The following is a 6,000-nucleotide window of genomic DNA, read 5'->3' as shown; positions in this document are numbered from 1 at the left end:
AGGTAAATAAAGCTGTCTACTGGATAGAAAAGCTCAAATTGATCAAAAGCAAGCCTGAAAGCATTTTAAGGAGTTTCCTGCCCAAACTACCTTTTATTTTCTGCTATAAACAATTTTTGTATCTTCTTACCCAACATAGACTGCACTTCCCTGTGCACACTCATTTTGCGGTTGGGTCAGGAGCTATGATCTTTTTTCTGCTGGCTGTTTACATGTGGGTGTCACAGACAGGCGTGAAAGAGCCTCTCCAGCTTCCATTATACAATCATGTACGGCATGCTTTGTTGTGCACTTCATTTGTCTGCGAGCAGCTTGCTGACTTCACAGGTCAAAGTATACTATGCTTGAGTGTTGTGCATTTAAAAGAGAAATTTTGGAAACACAGCCTATTACTTTGATATGAAAAATCAGTTGGAAAAGAGTCACAAATGAAAACGTCAACAAATATGAGTGTGTGTTTGTATATAAATGTACGAATGAATGTTGAGAAAGAAAGGCACAGCTGACAAAACTAGTATAAACATGGTACCTGTTTTTATTATAATTTAATGGAGTGCTGCATTGAACATTTCAAGACATGTGCCTAAAGTAAAACTGAACAGGAAAATTCAAGGCATGGCTGCACATCCATGTGTAATACATGTGCTGTAGCTTACTGCAGCTGAATGGGAGTAGGGAGCTGATTAGACCTTGTTTTATGTGTATGGTGTGTGTGTGTGTGTGTGTGTGTGTGTGTGCAGACTGTGCTTGATTGACATCCCTCTTCCTGCCCTGTTAGTTTTATCGCACCTTTTGGGGTTGGACAACTTACACCTTTGTCATTCTTATTATTTCATTCTTATTTTAAGCTCACCAAAGGTATCTTATAAGTTTGGTGTATAAGTATGGTGCCCTTATGTAATGTAATTCAGAGCACCACCCAACTTTAACATGTGCTGAGGTCTAATTAGACAGAATAAGTGAAAACACCTGTGTGGCTGTGCAGGGCCTTAAATGTACCGTAGCTACATAAAGTTGTACACGTTATTTTGTTACTTAATCTCAAAGAATTTACATAACGTTAGACGTTTAAATCTTACATGACAACCAGTGTGGGAGATGTATTTTGCAGATTTTCTAAGATTTGATGTCTAACTGTGCTCTGTGTTTTTTTTTCTTTTCAGTTGGACTGGCTGTGTATGTGTACAATATGACAATGATACACACAATATACACTGTTGTGTCTGGATGCTTAGGTGCCATTCTTCATCTCTGCCCTGAGTTCGGCCACGCCAGTAGGAGGACTTCTGTCGTAAATCAACGCTCTACCCAACAACAGTGTGGTGAGAGTGGTGGGAGCCAAGTAGTTTGAACTTCACTTCTCCAGCCGAGCGTCTGGAACAAGCCCAGCTACTGAGACAGCTCTCAACAAGAGCGGTCTACTTCAAGTGGAAAGTATTTTAGCCTACAGTCCCATCTGCTTTCACTTTGATTCCCCATCTAAATAGATAGTGTCTACAGCGTATGGACGATTATATGTTTTACACTGCAATTCACTTCAAAAATATTGATGTTATGGAGATTTTCTCTCATCATCATAAGCTGTTCACTACGCAAGGTCTGCTTGGATCTTGGAGTAACACGCTCAGCATCTCATAAAATTTATGGGTCATAATTGCAAAACTTTTTATTGCTCATCGGAAACGATTAAGGTTGAAACTTTAGACTCAGACAAGAATGTCATTGATATCCTCAGAAATTTCTTGCTTGTTCCTTTGAGTCCCCTACATAAAAATAGATTTTAGTGTTGCCAGAAAAATAACCCACAAGGAATGAAATTTAATCTCACACATAATGCCTGTACATATGGACAACATAAAACATTTTCATTTGTGTGTGTGCGTGTGTGTGTGTGTATGTGTGTGTGTATGTATTACGGTGTGCTTTGGTGGCTGGTGGCATTAAAGATCACAGCATCCATCCCTTCAAGAGCTGACATAAATACATTACCAATAATATTTACTGCCATAGCAGAACAAAACACTGAACCCTCTCTGCCTCCTTCTTTTATTCTTTATATAAAAGAGAGAATAGAGATGAAAGAATAGCAACGCGAACCCTCTGCAGCAAATAGCCAATGGAAAATGTTTGCTAAAGCTAAATTGCAAAGAAAGAATAGTAACACTTTTCATAGATGTAAAATAAAGTTATAGGGCCCAATTAGCTGTATCGCACCATACAATTTTATTTATACCCGCTCCGCTCCATCAAATAACATTTGATGCCAATAGAGCTTTTCATATCCATTTTGTCACGAAGGAGTACATGTATGCAGTACATCACTAAGAATCCAACACAACCTATTTCAAGAGGAAGTGCAAATGAATTTTGCTGTGCTTCTTTCTAGTGTGAACAGGCCCTTACTTTACTATTTGGAGCATCTCTAAAGTCTCTGGAAACCCCAACCCTAGCATGACCCCAATCGTGTAACAGTATTCCCTGATCCCATTTTACTTTAACCCTGACATTAACTAACTGAATATCTGTAGATTCACACTGTTATACCTCCTGCAACTCCTGCCTGACACACCGTAGTCATAAATAATACAGTTATCTACATCTGTCGGTAGCCAAAGATAATGTAACTCAAGAAATAATCCCTAAAGTTTCTGTGATTCAGGTGAAAGTGGAATGGCAATATTCCCATGATGCCAAATTCAATGGCTGTCTTCACTGCTTATATCTTAGTGTATTACCTTACACAAAATAAGTTTGCGCCTGAACCTGAGCTTTACAACTCCTGTAATACTAATAACACATAGATATTAAGACTACCAACGGCAACACCAACCTCAGGTGACCTCATTGACCTGTAGGATTTCATATTGTATAATACATGTGGGAGGGCTGCTACCTACTTATTTAAGGGTAGGTCAGGTTTGTTTATCATGATGTTTATTTGGCATGACTAGAAAAGAGTCCAATGTATTGGTAATGTCCCACCCAAAACCCAGATGCCGCAAGATACAGATCAAAGGCAGATGTAGCAGGCCAAATAATGTAATGAAAGTATAAATAATGTACTGTTCTATTTATGAAACATTAAACAGGAATAAAGATTTGATGATGAGCTGCTAATTACTGCACAGGCTGTTGGTGGAGCAGTCTGCCTGAACTTTGACCATGCAAAATAGTGTGCACAGTCAGCTATTTCTGGCTAGCAAAGCTGCTCATAAGATCAATGATGAGACTGGTCATGATGCTGGAGGTTAGAGGAGAACTTGGAACTCAACTTGGTATTTAATTGTTACTTTAGTTAACTGTTCAATCTTTGCAGAATAAGCTTTCCTTCTTAGTTGGCATAGGAGTGCAATGGCTGCAGAATTACCACCAGTCTCCCCATATAAACTGTATTGCAGGACATTCTACTATTTTCTGCCTCTGCTTCAATTTTCTCTCTGGCCGACTCTGCTTTGATTGGCTCTAAATCTGTCAATTCATGTTTAAAGTGTAACTTAATACCAGGCTGAAAAGCAGTGTTTCACTGCCCTCTGTGGTTGAAAGTTCCAAGCCTGTTTCACCTCTGACCACAGCTAACATCAGTAATGGGAGTGATCAGAGCTTGGGGTTATTAACTCTTTGATATGGAGGCCATCAAATACAAGTTTTCCTCCAACAGACATCAACTGCAACAGGTTTACCAAGATTTAAATTGTGGGCAAACGCTACCACAGAGGTAAATCTGAAATTCTATTTTCGTTTTTATTCCATTAGACAAACTCAAGCACTTATTTTGGGTTTGGCTCTTGGACAAGGGGTTGAAATACAGTAATTTATGTGAAATCTAATATTAGGAACCTGTATGTGACCTATGTTGCTTGAAAAGAAGACCCATATTGAAATATAACATAATTAAGTGTAAGAAAAGGTGCAGCATGAGTGCAGCACTGGTCTGATAGGGGATTTGGAGTGTGCAGAATTAGAGCTGAACTTCCTGAAGTTGTTAAAATCCTGGGTTTTCCTCTCTTGGATTGTGTAGATGAGAAAGTGGTGCTCTGATTTGCAAGTCTGGTTTAAAACTTCAAAGAGTATCTTTGGTATTCACAGAGTGGGAGGTGAGTCATGATTCTCCCCTTTAAGCCCATGGAAAAAAAACTAATAGGCTTTAGAGATTTAAACCCTTTCCAAGGGTTAGCAACCTCTTTTTGACACCATTTTTTTCTTCTGAAACTTTTAATTGAAACTGAGTACACCACATAGCTCCTAATGCTTCCAAATAGCACCAGAACACACCCTAGAGACATTCTCTGTTTAACTGACCAGAGTCGTCCAACCCACATTGTCATTCATGTTAAACAGTTGTTTGGAAAACATTCCCTTATATTTAGACATACTGTTGAATGGTGCATCACTCAAGCATACCACAAGAAGTAGAAAACAGCTGACAGTGTTTTTTCTGTCCAAGTTTAACTTAAATGTAATTTGAGAGTGAAAAATTGACATTTTTTCAATAGAATGCTTTAATCTATTACAACTTTACTACACACACGCTTACATTTCTATGTCATGCAGCAGTACATAAACCCAGTGCCTCCTCACATTGATGACTGTATGCAAAGGCAAGAAATAGACTGCACTCACATGCTATTATGTAATACCTAACATTCACCCACAGAGCTGCCATGCAAGGTGCTGCTTGCTCATTGGGAACAGCTTGTCAGTGCCTTGCCCAAGGACATTTGGACACACAAATAAATAAGGGATCAAAACACCAATCCTGTAATTAAGAGATGACCAGTTGTACCACAGCCGCCCCAGATGAATGAATTTCAATAAACACATTTTGTAATGGAGGTCAAAAAAAGACGAATGCAATAAATTGTTTCATTAGTGACATAATTTTTGTCCTTGCGAAAGTATCAGGTGGGTAAAATAAACAAGTGGCTTGTTTAACTGACAGTCCTGCACACATGCAATTCACAATTAAGAGCGCAAAGCAGAGCTACAAGGATCTTTGACACATTTGTTCTGCTAGTCATGCTTTTATAGGAAACATGAGTAGACAGACGACAGTGTATTCTTGGGGACTAATGAACATGCAGTTAGGCTGCCTATATAAATATTAAATGTACCAACTTACTACAGTTACCATAATCAGTTTGAAATGGCTCCTCTGAAATAGATTCTTCTTAAACGTATCAGGCTTCAGAATCCTAATTTCAAACAGATTTACATATCACTTTGAACACCGCGAGACACCAGTCAGGATGTACTGTACCTCATAAAAAGTGTAAAAGCCTGGCAAAGGTTGGACTATTCGTGCAGTGCAGATAGGGTCTGTACTTGAGCCATTAACCAACACAGACACATCTGTGAAGCAGCTTATACCTTAATGAGTGACAGAGTTTGGTATGTATATTTGATGTGTAGCGCTTTGGAAAGGGTACCAGGTTGAAGAGACTGAGCGGCCCTTTACTGAGTGTGACAGAGGGCGAAAATAGATCTCAATCAACACACATCGCTCGGCTCCACATCTGCTTTATCACATCTTGCCTGTTACTGTGATTTAGAGGGCAGGACGCCTACAGGTGCTGTTCTACTTACTGCATGCTAGAGGAATCATGTCCCATGTGATATACAAAAGAAAGAATAACAAAGGTCAGATATACTACTGTGCAGGACTATTTCTGAAAACTTGTGCTTCTTTGCCTTAGTTGCTGAACATTTTTTTTCAGTATTAATGTAATAAAAAGTTGATGGCTGGATGAATAAAGTGGTTGATGGAATACAGCAACCAGTCATGGAAAACAAATATACCGTACATTAGACATTTTAACTTTCAATGGAATTAAATGGAATTAAAAGAGTCTTTATAGCATTTCTGTTTTGCACAGTGCCCATTTCATCAGAGAAGTAAAAGAAAGCTTTAAGATACACGTTCAGTAGATTTGTTAATTATGTTAATTATATTTAAGGTGATAAGCCATTAAGCTTATCCTTATCCCCTGTCTTGCAACAGGC

The sequence above is a fragment of the Thunnus thynnus genome, chromosome 7, assembly GCF_963924715.1.
Source record: "Thunnus thynnus chromosome 7, fThuThy2.1, whole genome shotgun sequence".
In the NCBI taxonomy this organism is placed as follows: Eukaryota; Metazoa; Chordata; class Actinopteri; order Scombriformes; family Scombridae; genus Thunnus; species Thunnus thynnus.
The sequence above is the reverse complement of the archived record's forward strand: the minus strand, read 5'-3'. Positions refer to the sequence as shown.